General features: G+C 48.0%; 1 long non-coding RNA gene across 1 annotated transcript; it reads left to right on the forward strand.

The window, feature by feature from the left end:
- Window positions 1-1,028: 1,028 nt before the first annotated feature.
- LOC112627872 lies at window positions 1,029-16,199 on the forward strand. The gene is made up of 4 exons (XR_003120238.1): window positions 1,029-1,555; window positions 11,243-11,441; window positions 12,015-12,689; window positions 15,077-16,199. It is a non-coding gene; the product is annotated as an uncharacterized LOC112627872 (long non-coding RNA).
- Window positions 16,200-16,375: the final 176 nt, after the last annotated feature.

A 16,375-nucleotide genomic window follows, 5' to 3' on the forward strand; every position in this document is an offset into this window, starting at 1 on the left:
CATGGCCAACCCACTTTTCTTCCCTAGAAGCAACTGATATTATCAATTTATTGTGTGCCCTTTCAGAATTTTGTTTTCCTTTTTCTTTGAGATGGAGTCTCACTCTGTTGCCCAGGCTGGAGTACAATGGCACAATTTCGGCTCACTGCAACCTCCACCTCTTGGATTCAAGTGATTTTCCAGCCTCAGCCTCCCCCTAGCTGGGACTACAGGTGTGCATCACCACGTCAGCTAATTTTTGTATTTTTAACAGAGACAGGGGTTTCACTATGTTGGCCAGGCTGGTCTTGAACTCCTGACTTCTAGTGATCCGCCTGCCTCGGCCTCCCAAAGTGCTGGGAATACAGGCGTGAGCCACCATGCCGGGCCCCTTTCAGACATATTTAATGCATATAGAATTAAATCTTCTTTGCCTTTCAAATATACCTATTGTTTTCTAATTCTTTATTTTCATCTAATTTGCCTCCTTTTCTTATTCCTCTCACTATCTCTCACTGAGTTTCCCCAGTATGTGCTCCCCTTTTACTGCTTCAGATTTGAGGCTTCATTTTTTAAGAGTGAAGGTTGGATAGTTTTCTTTTTTTTCTTTCACTTCTTCCCCGAGCTCTGGCAGCTCAGAATTCATGTCCTCCCACTGTTTCATTACCTCTTCCCTCATCTCTCATGTGTATGTTTTCTTTGTGGGAGAAATTACTTTGCTATGTTTTCTTAATTTTCTCGTTAAAATTTTCATCTGCTCCATGGCAATGTTTTTTGATGAATCTTCTTTACCTGCTGTTTGCTTTTTCTTTTTTTTTCCTCCTTTGTTTCTTGTCAAAACTCTGTATATGTTACTCATTATTGAAGCAGGTAATGTTTTTTCTTCCCCGTGGACCTCAGGTGTGAGAAAGGCCAAGATTGTCTCCCAGGTTGGCTAAATTTTCCTTATGACCCAGGGTTCATGTAAATTCACTAAGCCTTGAATTCTTTCCAACCAATGGTGAAGATTCTCCGAGGCAAAGCCTCTCCTCCCCTGTTGCCACAGAAACAGACCATTTCCTACAACTATGGCTTGTCTGAGTCCTGAGCCAGCAGAGCTCAGGCCACAGCACCTGCACCCATTTTCTGCTGCTGCACACAAGGGCTCTGTGCATTCCGCATCCAGGTGTGCCCCTCCCCTTCTGGAGGATTCTTTTTCAGGCTGTCCCGGAAACTTTGCAGCACAGCATCCTTGCTCTATTTCTTCCCGCAACATCTCTGCTGAAGCTCTATTGCTTTTGGCAACTCTTACATCTATTTTGTGGTTTAGGTGTCTGCTACTTTTACTAAAAATGGAATTTGTGTTTTTATCTCTCAAGTCCTTTTTGTTTTTGGATTACTTCCAGAAAATGAAAGGAGGATTACTAACTTTATGCCATCTTCAAACCAGAAGATCTTAGATTGGTAAGATCATGTTGGCCATGGCATGGAGAATGGGCTGGAGGTGGAGAGACTGGAGGTTGGAAGTCCAGTTAGGAGATTGCTCCTGCGCTGGGGAGTTGGTGTTAGGACAGAAGATCCAAGACGCATTTCAGAGGTAACTGCTGAATCTTACTGGCTGGTTCGCTGTGTGTTTGGGAGTGGGGGTGGATCAGGAAGAAATGGGATATTTCAGGGCTGGCGCTGGAGGCTGCTTGCGATGTAACAATGTAATGTGGAGCTGGGCTTCCTGCCTGTTCTGTCGCTTCCTGCCACATTCCAGGCTGCATCTGTGTGGCTGGGCCCTCTGGGAAGGTCATAGGGAGTCCTAATGGGGCAATGAGCTTCCCAGCTGTTCCCTTGAAGGTCCCCTGCAGATATCTGGATGAAACTCTTGACTGCTGGAAACTTTCGAGAAGGCCTGAGGCAGTCAGAAGCCAAGTTGTGGTTCCAAAATTTCCGGCCTATTCACCAAGCCTCCCTGATGATGAGATGTCAAGATAAAACAAAAACAAGAAAACTGGGTGCAAAACGCAGGGTGGAACTGTTGATATCCCAGTGTTTCCTGCGAAGTCCTGGCTAAGGAACACAGGGAGGGAAAGGGGACCTAACAGAAGTCATAGAGCCCAGTCCCTGCCTCCACAAAGGCTTTCCAGGTCATCCAAACTACGAAAATTGAACAGAGAGCTAAATCTCTCAGATTCTCCAAAGAGGGGAATCTCTGATTCTTTTCTTTAATCAGTCTGCAGTAAGTCCTGAGTACTGACTTTTTTCCCCCTTAGTGTACAACCAGGGTTGAGAACTGAGGGCTACACAATCTCAGAGATGATCAGAATTCAAAGTTAGGAATGTGCTGGCTCCACGTCTGTCCACTCTTGTGCAGTAACACAGCTGCCTGCCTGTGTACAGGATGAAATATCTTCAGTTCTGTTCCCTGGGATAGACTGACAGCTGTGGAATCAATACTGTGTCTTCTCCTAGGCTATGTTTCTTGACTCCGCTTACGTGGTTACTGCCAAACCTGGCCCCAGTGCCTTCTTCACACAGCTTTGACAACCAGGGCAATATTTCCAGTCATCTAACAGAAGCTGCTCCTTATCAGTGATGTCTTTGGAAAATTACCAGCAATTACTAAGCTAGTTATTGGGAAATCTTAAGGATTTACTTTAGCAAGAATAAAATGAGGTCTTCTGGTCTGTTAGGACCTCTGTTCCTAAAATCACAGAACCACCGCTGTGCTCTACAATGGAATAGTATGCATTCATTTGCAAGCGTGCTCAGATAAGACAGCGTCTTTAGGGAGTTTTTAAAAACTTGGGGGATAGTGCTTATGATATCGTGAAAAAACACAAACACTGTGTAATTTCATGTACATTAAAAATATGTGTGATCAAGTGAAAAGAGACTTCTTACCCTGCCTTCCCCAAGATCCCACACCCACCCCTATTTCCCTTCCAAGTGATTAAAGGAGTCGGTAACTTGAGTACAATATGCTGTTTTGTCTCTTGTCATCTGACCTTGGACAGGGAGGATGTAAATGTTCTCTTGGGCTAATAAGGTCAATGTGTTTGCTCACAGGAAACAGAGTTATGAGTAGAGTAATAGGAGGAATATCAATTTCTTATGTGGGCCAAATAATATTTGTGTGGTTGTATTTTCTTTCCGGGAAAAGATTAGTTTTTGGAGAATGAAATATGTTTTATTTTAGATGCACCATTGAGTGAAGCAGCTACAGTTTAAGCGGAAGTCCTCCTTTCCCCACCTCCTGCCTTGTACCTCAGGGAGCCCCTCCTCCCCACACCTTCCTTCCCAGAGATCCCACCTCTCCTCTCCTGAAGCGGTAGCTACTGAGGAGAAAGAGGTGAAAAGCTAGAAAGGAAACAGGAAGAGGGGAGACGGGGAAGAGATCCATGCAGGAGACCTTGTGCGGGTCCGCGGGACTTCGTGAGATACCTGCCTCCATCCTCCCATTTTCCCGAATAGGACTCCAATTCTGTGAGACCTGGAGACAGTCTCCTGTTTCTTTTTCCCTTCTTTCCTTTCCTTTCCTTTCTTTCTTTCTTTTTTTTTTTGAAGGAGTCTCACTTTGTTGCCCAGGCTAGAGTGCAGTGGCACAGTCTCGGCTCACTGCAACTTCTACCTCCTGGGTTCAAGCGATTCTACTGCCTCAGACTCTCAAGTAGCTGGGATTACAGGCACCCACCACCATGCCCAGCTAATTTTTGTATTTTTAGTAGAAACAGCGTTTTACCATGTTGACCAGGCTGGTCTCGAACTCCTGGTCTCAAATGATCTGCCCGCCTCGGCCTCCCAAAGTGCTGAGATTACAGGTATGAGCCACCACACCTGGCCCAGTCTCCTGTTTTCATTCACCGACAAAGCGAAACCTCCCTTAAGGTCTGAGTTACTGCAGAGAAAGGCTTTCCCACTGCCTACTTGGTTGGGGTGAGCCAAAGCAGCTCCGTCATTGGCAGCCACTGGATGAGGGAAGCAGCCATCCATTGGGGACAAGCTACCTGGAGGTAGGGCGGCCGATCTCCTGACACATCCTCCCAGAATACTACAGCAAGAAGCCTACTGTAGGAGTTGCAAATATATATGCATAGAATAAAGACTAGGAGAAAAATAGTCTAAAATGTTAAGCATGCTTCCCTCTGGATAGCTGAATTGTGGATATCATATTTTCCTGCTCCTTTAAATTGTCAAACTTTTCATAATAGGAAGTATGTGCTATTTTTATAATCAGGAGGGGAAAAGGTTCCCTGGCCAACTCAGGGAGGACATAAGGCTGGAGGTTTCAGAGTAAGAGGCCGGAGGCAGATTCACAGGGGTGAGGACATAGTGGCAGTGAACATCTCAGAATGGACGGGACCTTGAGAGGTCATCTAGCCCATCCTCCTGCCTTTCGGATGTATCTGAATAAGACCAATATCTGAACCCTCTCCCCCCCACCATGTCAGAACTGCGCCTTGCCTTCCTTGCCCTTCCACTCCCAGCAGAATGCCAAAAGAGGTTTGACTTCGTGCTAATTATTCTTACTGCTTTCCTGCTTTCAGTGTTCTGCTAAATAGAAAATAGGGCACTGATGGCTGGATGGAAAATAGGCCATGATCTTCTCACAAAGTCTTTGCTCAACCACCTGCCTCTAGCCAGTGTCCTCTTGGAAAGCCCAGTCATCCAAGGAAAAGAGAAGTCAAGCTGAATTCCAGGGAGGGGAAGACCTTGGGGAAGAGGACCTCGGGGAAGAGGAAGAACAGGAGAGCATTTCTACAGGAAGGTGCAAGGAGAGCTGGGGCCTGCAGAGAAGCACTGACTCCTTGTCTTCTTTTTTCCTTCCTTCCTTCCTGCCTTCCTTCCTTCCTTCCTTCCTTCTCCTTCCTTCTCCTTCCTTCCTTCCTTCTCCTTTCTCCTTTCTCCTTTCCTTCCTTCTTTCCCCTTCCTTCCTTCCTTCTCCTTCCTTCCTTCTTTCCTTCCTTCCTTCCTTCTCCTTTCTCCTTCCTTCGTTCCTTCCTTTCCTTCCTTCTTTCCCCTTCCTTCCTTCTTTCTCCTTCCTTCCTTCCTTCTTTCTCCTTCCTTCCTTCCTTCCTTCCTTCCTTCCTTCCTTCCTTCCTTCCTCTTTCCCTCTCTAATCACATATGAAGTGTTGTGCCAGGCAGATTGTGTAAGAGAGAAAAACAACAAAGCTTGAGACGTGGTCTGTGGCTTCCAGGAGCCTTCAGCCTGGTGAGGAGGTACCACCCAGCTGGGAGAGTTAATTTTCTGGCACAGGTGCTTGATGTTCATAAATTGCCATCATGCCAGATATATGTGTTGGAGGCAGGGAGGGGACAAGAAACAAATCTTGTGATGTGATAGCCTTGCAGAGCAGGGATGTCACTTTTTAGGAGGCTTAAATCACACCAAATGTAGAAGGTTCCAGACTTTCAGAGGTGAGGGGACAGCTACAATTTGCACCAATACTACCACCCCTTCCCCCAACATACCTTCTCCCCTTCTTCTTTGAAAAATGGCCCCCAAATATGTCCGTGTCCTAATCCCTGGAATTCATGAATATGATAACTTACATGCCAAAAGGGTTTTTGCTATTGTGATTAAATTAAAGGTGTTGAGATGGGGAGATTGCCCTGGATTATCTGGGCGGGCCCAATGTAATCACAAGGGTTCTTATATGAGGGAGCTAGGAGGCTCAGATAGAAAGAGAAGACGTAAGGGTGGAAACAGAGGTCAGACAGGAAAGAAAAGGCCACTTCGCTGCTGCCTTTGAAGACGGAGGACGGGACCACAAACCATGGTGGTCTATATAAGCTGGAAAAGGCTCCCCAGAGCCACAAGGGAACACAGCCCTGTCCACCCACTTTAGAGCTCTGACCTCCTGAACTGTAAGACAATAAATGAGTTATTTGAAACCACTGCGTTTGTGGTAATTTGTCACAGTCGCAGTCGGTAGCTCATACAGTCCTCTCTTCTCCTCTCTGTGATCCTTGTGTGGCTAAAAAGGAGAAATGCTAATATTATTAGAAGTTACAGCAGTGAAAAACAGAGAAAACATATTTCTAACATATAAACTTGACCACGAACTTATTAATTTACAAAAAGTTTGATAGGAAAACAACCAAATGCCAGGTTTTTAAATGAGCAAAGAATATGAACACATAGAGTTCAGGAAAAGAACGGTAGATTGCTCTGTGCTAACATGGGAAGCTTCTCTCAGACATGTTAGAGTGAAAGAGACGAGCTGCAGAATACCTCAGGGGTAATCTCTCCTTTTGTGTCAAGAACAAAATAGAGTCGTATCTATAGGATTTTACATGCTCCTTTTTGCTGGAAAGAATCACGAGAAAATATCAGCAAAGATTGCCTTTGGGAGAGGAATAGAGGGGAATGGTATTTAATTTTTAAAACTTTCCTGCTGTTTGAATTTTTTAACCTTATACTTGGGTTTGTTAATGTTAACAAAAGCTATCTGACCAGGGAGATTTTGACTCATTTTTTTGTTTTCTTCTTAGTACCTCTTTGTCTTAAAGAAAAAAAAAAAAAAATCCAATTAGCATTATGTAAGGTGGGTCACATAGGGAGAAATCTTCCAGAGTCTACCATGGTATATACTACATGAACTACATGAACTAAAATTCTTGCAACCAGGAAGACTGGGCTGTCCTGTGAGGTTACTACTCAAGCTTCTCACTGGGGGCCAGTGTCGGAAGAAGTGTGATAAATCCCCAGCCCTCTATGGTCCTGGCTTCTCTCAGAACGGTTACCAAGGCCCTAGGATCTAAAGATGATTGTGTCATCAGCCTGGTACCTCTAGGGCTTTGGGGAGAACAGATCTGCATCAGGAGGGGAAAAGGGATTTGTCACGCACCAGCCATTCAACCTTGGGTAAGTTTTTTGTCTCCATCTGGCAAAATGGGAGTGGTGAGGGTGTTTGTTCTCAGGGTTACTGTGAGGCTTAAATAAGATCATGCTGTGGTACGCCCAGCATGGCCACGGGCCCAAGCCAGAACATGACAAAACCAAGTCTTCTCCTCCTTTCTTATGTTTATTTTTAAGCCTGTCAAGGACTGAAGGAGGCCCTTGTTCAGCAGAAGAGAGGTAAGAGCAAGCCTTTGTCTGTAAAAATGCAGCAGCCTGGTACAGAAGACCAAAAACACACAGCCACAGGTCTATTCCCACATACGTGCGTTTGCCACTGGTTTGCCGTCTCTGCCGAGTCACAGAAGGATATTAAAGTTTGTCAGCCCTTTAAAGCCAAACAGGCACATTTTCCCTTCTCCTCGACAGACATTTTAATGTCACTGCAGTAGCTGGAGTCTTAGGTGTCGTTAACCCATATGCCTACCTCCCGTGACCAGGGTGGGGGAAGAACAAGCACACTTTGTTCCCAAAGCCCCGGTTGTGACTTGCTGGTTTTCTGATGACTTTAAACAAGAAATGGAGCAGTTTGGCTTTTAGCTGCTCCAGGTGGTAACTGGGGCTAAATGTACTGAGCTTAAGGGAAAAGCTGAACATTTGGAATCCCAAAATTTAGAGATTCAAAGGCTCTTTAAGAATTCTTTCCTCTGATGGACAGTGCCTGCCAGGAGCTGTCCTGCACCCCTGGCCAGAGCTGGGCAGTCCTCTGCCCGATGAGCTTTGAATGAGGAAAGACCAGGCTCTGCCAGGCCAGCGCCGGTCATCTGAGGAAGCTCCTGCTTCCCTAGGCCTTCGGAGATACTGACTTTTTCCCAAGAAGAATCTTCTTGCCCTTTCCCCTGTCATTCACAGGTTGATTTATTCACCTGCAGATTTCTGTGGGAGCCTTTATGCACCAGGCACTGTCCTGAGCTCTTGTCAGTGGGGCAGTGATGAGGCTATCGACCCTGCCCTCAGGGCCAGGCCACTCCGGTGGCCAGGGAAGCAGTTAAGAGGCTCTGCAGCGCAGGGGAGGGGCCTTGGCTAAAATAGAAGCCATCAGTCAAGCAGAACTTCACCGAGACCTACCAGAGGGAGGGGGAAGGAAGAGAAAGAAGTAGATGGATTCCAGGGATTTATGGCCTGGGGCTTGATTAAATTTGGGGGAGTGAGAGAGGAAGGGATCAAGAGTGATCAGATTTCAGGCTCAGGGGCAACGGTGACACTACAGAAGGGGAAGCAATTTTGGAGCAGGGTGGTTGGGAGGAGTGAGAATGAATCAGGCTTTAGACATGGTGGGTGCCAGGCCCCTGTGGGAGGTCAGAATGGGAAGTCCTGCAGGCAGTGGATATACGGTTTCATGGTACAGGAGAAACATTGGGACTGGAGACGTGAGTTCAAGAGTCAGCAATGCATGAGTGGTCAAGGAGGGCAGAAGAAGGTGAGATGGTGGCTCAGGAGGGAGACCAGGACAGCACTGTGAAGGGCCTATCCTTAAAGGATGAGAACAGAAGAGGAGCCTCCAAATCTAGAGGACAAATCCTAGAAAGTAAGGAGAATGCACACAGGATGTAGCATCAGATTCACCCTTGTCCAGATCCCATGTTCTCAGGGCAATTTCCTCTGGGAAAGCAGCCTTCCTCCTTTGCCTTCCACGTGGATGAGGATGGTGGATCCTCAGCCAATTGTGGATCACAGCCCCACGCCCCCTTCATTGGTTTGGGATGGCTGTATGACCCCTCAGAGCCAATGCGCAGTGAGGAGGCGTGCATGTGAGCGAGGGGAGGAAAGGAAGGCTATTGTGGGAAAGAGAGACTCCCCTTTGGTTGGGAGAGAGTATGGTAGAGATGTGAAGTCAGGCACCAACACAACCATTTGTAATTGTGAGGGAAAGCTTGGAGTTACTGGGGGTCCTCTAAGTGAAGCCTGCAGATGAGGCCTGTATTGTAGATGGCAGGACAGAGAGAAATCAGGTCTTAGGTAACATTGTTTGAGCCACAAGATCATGCTTCACCTGAAGCCAAACCTCCCTCTAGGTTTTTCAGTTATGCAAGTCAATAACTTCCCTTTCCCGTTTAAACTGGTCTCAACTGAGGTTTTGTTTGTTTTGCTACTCGCAACACAGAGTCCTAATAAATGCACAGCCTGAAGAAGAGACCTCTTGGGGTCAGTGGGTAGAACAGGGGGTGGGAGGGGAGGTGTCAGGAGTTAAGAAACTGTGACACATTTGTGTCCCTGCATCACTGTCACCTACAGAGTCACAACAGGTTTTCAATTTTGCAATCTCTTTACACAGTGTTTTTCTTCTCCTGCTGTATCACTTCTCTGGCAATACAATTAACATGATTCCAAAGTTGCTTACTCACTAAAAATGAGATGTAGTTGGAAAATGGGTTAGACTCCCCTTCTCCTTATGTTGCCTGCCCAGATGCTGAAGGGCTGTCTTTATAAACCAGGGTCAATGGTATGTAATGGTGTGCCTCTCCCTCTCCAGATCCATCTTCCATACCATGGCCAAGTGGGCTCTCTAAAATGCACATCCCTGCTTGAAAAACACTCATAGTTACAAAAATGAGCCAGGCATGGTGGTGCACACCTATGGTCCCAGCTACTCAGGAGGCTGAGGTGGGAGGATCACCCGAACTTGGGAAATGGAGGCTGCAGTGAGCTGTGATTGCACCACTGTACTCCAGCCTGGGCAACAGAGTGAGACCCTGTCTCCAAAAAATAAAAAATAAAAAACATTTATACTTCCCATGGCCTGCAGGAAGAGATCGCAGACCCCTCAGGATGGCATATATAATCACACACATGTTCTAGATCTTGGGTGGCCTTCCTGCGTCAGCAACTCTCCTAACCCTCAGATGGCACCGCTGTGTGAACTCCAACTGTGCGAATGTGTCCTGCACCTCCAGGCCTCTGGGCCTGCGTTCCCATCTCCCCTCTGCTTGGAAAGGTAATTCACAATAATAGCTCACGTTGACGGGGCACATCCTATGTTTCAGATGCTCCACTAGAGGCTGCAGGTGGATTATCTTGTTTAATCCTCACAACTTCCTGATGAGGTAGTACTGTTATTACCCCCTCCACCCTGCCACAGTGTCACTCTGGCTAAACAACTCAGATTTGGGGGAATATGCTAGAGAAGCACATAGGAGTTCTGGGTCGAGGTCTCCCACTGGAGTTAGGGAGTAGAGGATCAGATGAAAAAGGCCAGAGGAAATATGATAGTCCAGAGGCTAGGAAGGAGTTTGAAGATGAAGGGAGGAAAACTAGGTGAAGAACTGGGGCTGCGTTGCAAGGCTGGGCAGCTCCATCTCGGTTGATGTTGGGGCTTCTCCCCACTCAAGCAAGGGTCTGGGGGCTTAAGGAACATATAGCTCAGGCTAGCTCCTCAGGACTGCGAGCTGCCCTGGACACCATAAATAATGGCTGTTGTCCAGGATTTCCTAGACCCTGAAGACTGGAGGCTCTACAATGTCCCTGCCAGGCTTACCTGAGTGAGTGTGTGTGTGTGTGTGTGTGTGTGTGTGTGTGTTTATGGGGGGGGATTATTTGCACCTTTGACAAGGTCAGCAACCTTGTGTGCCAAGTAGGGGTGACCACCCTAGGGTCCTCACTGTCCACTTCCCTCCAAGGTCTCCCCACCGCCACCCATCCCTACTGTCTGTGTGCCCCTTTTTCTGGTTGGGAGAAGCTCCCCAAATCCCTTCTTCAGCTACTTCCCTCTCACCTGCTCCAAGCCCTCCCTCTCTCAGACAATTCAGCATAATTCCCCTGAAAACGTATTTTTACAAAACAAAAGCCAGGAAGAGGAGGAGGTGTGTTCTGGGGTGCTTGGCAACAGCAGCCTCTGCAGCCAGCGGCTTGGCTGGATGATGCGGCTCACCCAGCAACACAAAATCCTCTGAGAACAGAACTCACAGAGGCTGGGCTCCCTCCCATACTGGAGAGGGGAGTGTCTGCAGCCGGAAGAGCAAACCGCATGTAATTGCCTCCAGGATTCCCCATCCCATGTGTAATGACATCTTCATTTGATTAATGGCTGTCTTCTGCATTCACCACTGAGTGTGAACTGTATGAAGACAGAGTTTTGTGTCTGTTCTGGTCACTTTGGCCCTAGCACAGAGTCCAGCACACAGTAGGTGCTCAAGAAATGTTTGTGGAGCGGGGAGGGAGGGAGCTAGGGAGGGAGGGAAGGAAGGAAGGGAGGGAGGGAGGGAGGAAGGAAGAAAGGAAGGAAGGAAGGAAGGAAGGAATGAAGGAAAAAGGGAGGGAGGGAGGGAAGGGGAGGGAACGAAGGGAAGGAGGGAGGAAGGGAGGAGAGGAAGGGAGGTGAAACAGTTTAAAGGAGGTGATGGGCAGGATAAGAGGAGCATCTGTAATTTCACCTTTCTCCCCCTCCTTTTCTCAGAGCCCCTCTTCTTGGGCCTGTGATTCCTCACCTGGAAGGGAGAAGAGCGGACTTCCTGCCTGGAGAACACCTTGGTAAACTGCTCTTTATCCTGTCATGAGAAGGTGTGCAGCTTAGGGAAAAAGCCTGTGAGCTCTGGAATCAGATGGAACTGGGTGTAAGTTTCAGCTTAGTGCCTGTTGGATTAAATGTGGTGCTAGTAGGTACACATGCCTGGTTGCTGCTCAAGAAATGGAGCTGTTATTATTTACATCGTAATTTGAACTTCATTCATTCAACCCTTACTGATAAGCACCACAGGCCCTCCTTCCACAGGGCTCACCTTCAGAAAGTTCTACATGTCCCTTACTTTCTGGTAGGCATATTCGGGGGCATGTACCGTGAAGGCCCAGGGATCTGGAGATGAAGACAGAGTCCTGTCCGCTGAGGGGTTCACATCTTTCCATAAAACATTCTGACCCTCCCTGTTTCTTCTCATCTCCTCCTCCAATCCCCCCTAGGCTGGGGCACTTCCTCTGCACTCTCTCTCTGGAAGCAGGGAGGGGATTCCAACCTCCTCCAGTCCCCTGCCAGGTATCCTGATCCTGAGAGCCCCTCAGAGCATGGTCTGCAGTTACCTCCTCACTTACGGGCCAGACTGAGATGCTCGCCACTTGTGTTTGCCCAGGCAGAGGGGAGAGGTCAAACTCTTCCCATGGCTTCCTTTCACCTCTGTGAAAACTCCGAATCTTTGCTCTTGATTTTTTTTAGTGTGTACCCTTTTGTATTTTAGCTTCTCCCAGCCGAAAGAATAAAACTGGTAAGAGGAAGGGAAATGCAGCCTCACTGAGAAGGCCTCCATTCTGGGAGGGCTTCCCAGGCCCAGAGAAGGGAGAAAGTAATTTGGAACTACCCAAGTATTGGTGATGCCAGGCTTCACCCTACCCTGGGGATATTTGAATCTCAAAAAGGGGGCATGGGGATCTGACAAAGCACTTGCATATATAAAGAACTCCTCCAAATCAACAAGGCAAAAACAGTAGATCCATAGGCAAAAACCTTAGAAGAGCCACGTCACAAAGGAGGACCTCCAAATGGCCAAGAAGCACATGAAAAGATGTTCAACCTCATTAGCTATCAGGGAAATTCCAATTAGAACTACACTGGGATGGCTGAAAGTGCAAAGACTGACAATATCAAGGGCTGGTGAGGATGTGGAGCAACTGGAACTCTCCTATGCTGCTGGGGAAGGGGTAAATTAATACCATCCCTTTGGAAGAACAGTTTGGAAGCATCACTAAAGCTGAACATATTCATGCCTACTCCAGAAATCCTGAGCCCAGGTACATATCTAACAGAAGTTTGTTTATAAAGGCACCAAAAGTCAATTATACAAGATACAAGAATGTTCATCGTAGAGTCGTTTGTATTAGTCGTAAACTCGAAACCACCCGAACGCCCATCAGTGGTGAGTAGATAAATAAAGTGGGGGTAATTTAGACAATGAAAATGTGTATAGCAGTGAGAATGAATAAAGAACTGCCACCTGCAACAACATGAACAAATCTCACAAATGTGATGTTGAGTGAAAGAAGCCAGATAGGTAAGACAGCACACTCTGATTCCGTTAATTTCAAGTTCAAAAACATGTACGCCTTAAGTCTGTGGTGTTAGAAGTCAGGACGGGGGTTTCCTTTGAGAAGGAGTGGGGCAAAAAGGGACTCTGGGAGTGTTGGTAAAATTCTGTTTCCTGATCTGGTGACAGTTACAGGTTATGTTCACTTTGCAGAGATTTATGTTGTATATGATTGGTTAAGTTTTGCATCTTTCTGTATGCATGTTATACTTCAACAAAAAAGAAGTTTACTTTAAAAAGAGGCAAATAGGGCTAGGCGTGGTGACTCACACCTGTAATCCTAACACTTTGGGAGGCTGAGACAGGAGGATCACTTGAGCCCAGGAGTTTGAAACTAGTCTAGGCAACATAAAAATATTTTTTTAAAAGAAAATTAGCTGTGTATAGCAGTGTGCGCCTCTAGTCCCTGCTAGTCAGAGGCTGAGGTGAGAGGATCACTTGAGCCCAGGTAGAGGGTGCAGTGAGCTGTGATCGCACTGCTGCCTGCAGCCTGGGCGACAGATGGAGACCCTGTCTTTAAAAGAAATTAAATTAAAAATAAGAAGAAGACAGTAGGGGGAGAGCAGTATGGAAAGACAATGCTCAGCCCGAAGGGGTGAGTAGGGGACTCTGCGACTGTGTTTACTGCAGTTTAGAGACAGCCTCTGGGAGGGAAGGGAGGGGAAGGAAGCAGGTGGGGCAGAGAGAGAGGCGGTTTCAGCGCAGGCCAGCCACAGCCTCTCCAATCCCTCAATCCCTTGCAGGAGTCCTGGAGCTAGATGAGTTCCTCAGAGTCGTCCTGACTTGGGCTGTCATGGCCACACCTTTATACCCCAGCATTGGTCAGTCACCGAATGTGCGCTGCCCAGGAAGAGGAAGGATCTCAGGCCTGCATGCCCTCTGCAGCTGAGACCATCTGGAAGGGGTTGGCCTGACTATAGCTCTCCCAGCATGTCCCTCCTTGAAGGGGATCTGGGCGACCACCACAGCAAGCCTGCCACCTGAGTTTAGAAGATCTATTGGCCTGGAAAGATTTTTTTTCAGATCCCTCAGTCCCAGCACTCCTAGTCTGGTTAAATTCGTCCAGCGGGGCCCAGCACCCATAGGACCTGCTTCACATCATAGCCTGCAGACAGGCTTCCTACACAGGATCCAATGCCTGGACACACCAGAGGTCTTTGCAGTTTGCCTCTCACACCTCGGCCAAAGCGTCTCCTTGGCCTGGACTCACTTGGTGAAATCCAGCTGTCCTGTAAGACTTAAGAGTCACCTCCTCCAGGAAGCTCTCCCAGATCTTGCTCCTTCTCCCTGGAAGGCTGGGCCCTTGCTCTTCTGAGCCCCCTCCAAGCACCGTAGCACCCCGCCTTTTATAAAACTCTCATCGCACTCTTTGTTTACCTGCTGGTAGAAGCAGGCTGAGATCAAAAGATGCCTTGTCACTCCTGATCACTGATACTGCACAACAGGGACAACAATTCTGATGGCTACCATGTGCTGAGCTTTTCCAGCCAGGCTGGCATTTGCTGTGCACATCCATGCCTGAATTTACTAAATCCCAACAACCAACCAACCCTGTGAGGTCAGAGTAGTTACCTTATAAAACAGGCATGCTTGCCCACAATCACACGACCACTAACTATCAGAGGTAGCACACATGTGGGAGTCAGTTTGAAGTCCCAGTATCCTCTGGAAATGGTGGTTAGGGAAGGAGGGGAGAAGAAAAGGGAAGGGAGGGGTGGGGAAGGAAAGAGAAGGAAAAAGGAAGGAAGAAGGAGCGAGGGAAGAAGAGAGGAAGGGAAGGAGGGAGGGAAAGAAGGAAGGAAAGAAGAAAGGAAGAAAGGGAGGGAGGGAGGGAGGAAGGAAGGAAAGAAGGAAGGAAGGAAGGAAAGAAGGAAGGAAGGAAGGAAAGAAGGAAGGAAGGAAGGAAAGGAGGTAGGGCTCTCTGTCCATGGCCCTGAGGGCAGGCCCATTGGCAGCTGTTTCACATTTGAAGAGGGACTCAGGAAGCTATGGGAAGCTGCTGAGTGCGAGAGAGCGCAGTCCCCCAGCCCCTCCCTGAGCCCTGCCCATCTCTCTGTTTCCAGAACCTCTTGTTCTCCCTGGGATCCTGGCCTGGGGAAATGCAGTTGTCAAATCAAAGCCTGCCTGTGGGAGCAGGTTCATGGGCCAGATCTAGAGCAGGGACAGGCTTAGTTCACAGTTTTAATCCTGATGTTTACTTTCTTTCTTTCCACTCCTAGTGGCTCCCTTTGAAGAACCGCCTTGGGGTCCATGTTGCAGCATCAAACAGGGATGGAAGATGCATCTTGCTTTAGCAGCAGGAGCCTGGAAAGCAGCTGAAGCCCTAGGGGGTGCCTGGCACACAGAATCTTGTGCTGAGCCCGGAGCACAATGGGAGTGGGCTAGCGGGGTGGGTTCACAGCTGGACTGGGAGTAGCAGACATACAGGCCGTAGGCACAGACACATAAATACAGTCATGCAGATTGCAGGATGCCTGAGAGCACAGACTCTCACATGCACAAACACATGCATGATCACCAATGTGCATCCAGACAGTAGCCCCGCATGCACGCACACGCATGCACACATGTGATGTGTACATAGATGGACACATGTCTATGCCCACAAACACTGCAGAGACACATACAAAAGTGTCTGGCAAGGAACACTATTTTGTCCTCAATTTTCTGCCAGCGAGAGTCTACTGACTCCATCTCTGAAATGTCCCTGCTTATTGTCCCTCTTCTCCACCCGTGCCACAGCCCTAGTCCCTGAAACTCCCACCAAGACCCCTGGGCAATAGCAAAGTCAGGACAGGATTCCTGCTCCGCCTCTACCCCACCCTTAAGCCCATCCTACATGCAAGAGCAAGAGTTATCTGGGTATCAAGCAAATCTAAACACATCACCTCCCCACTGCTTAAAACGCTTTCCTACAGGATGAAGTTTAAATCACTTGGCATCCCATATAAGGCCCTTGACTGTCTGGTATCAGCCATAGTCTGGCCTCAGGCCCTGTCATGGAGCCCCCTGGACTCAATGCTCTGGCTGAGGGCCTCCAGGATGAAGATGCCCTGTGCAAAGTCTCACACTTTTGCTGTTGCTGGGCTACTATGTGAAATTCCCTCCTCCCTCCTTCCACCTTCCCTATGCTGAACTGCCACTCCTCCATCCTCCATGGCTAGCTAAGCCAACACCTCCCCACTTCCTCCTGACAAGCCAGGCACAGCCTGTCCCATGGCTGTCACAGCCCTTTCTTGGGCTCTCCATGGTATCATTGTCACCTGTGTGCTCATGAGCTTCCACCACTCAACTCCAAGCACATCAAATACAGAGCCCAAAACATACTGGGTACTCAACAAATTTCTGGGTGTGAGGGAATGAATGAATTAGTCTGTAAGACAGGATCATGCTAGGTGATTGTTCTGGCTACAGAACCTGGGCACGTCCTGTATGTAACTCCTATGATCTCAGCCTCCACATAGGTAAAAAGGGCTGTCTACCTCCTGGCAGAATCTATGGTTCAGACCATGGAGATG

This window comes from Theropithecus gelada, chromosome 7a (assembly GCF_003255815.1).
Source record: "Theropithecus gelada isolate Dixy chromosome 7a, Tgel_1.0, whole genome shotgun sequence".
Classification (NCBI taxonomy): domain Eukaryota; kingdom Metazoa; phylum Chordata; class Mammalia; order Primates; family Cercopithecidae; genus Theropithecus; species Theropithecus gelada.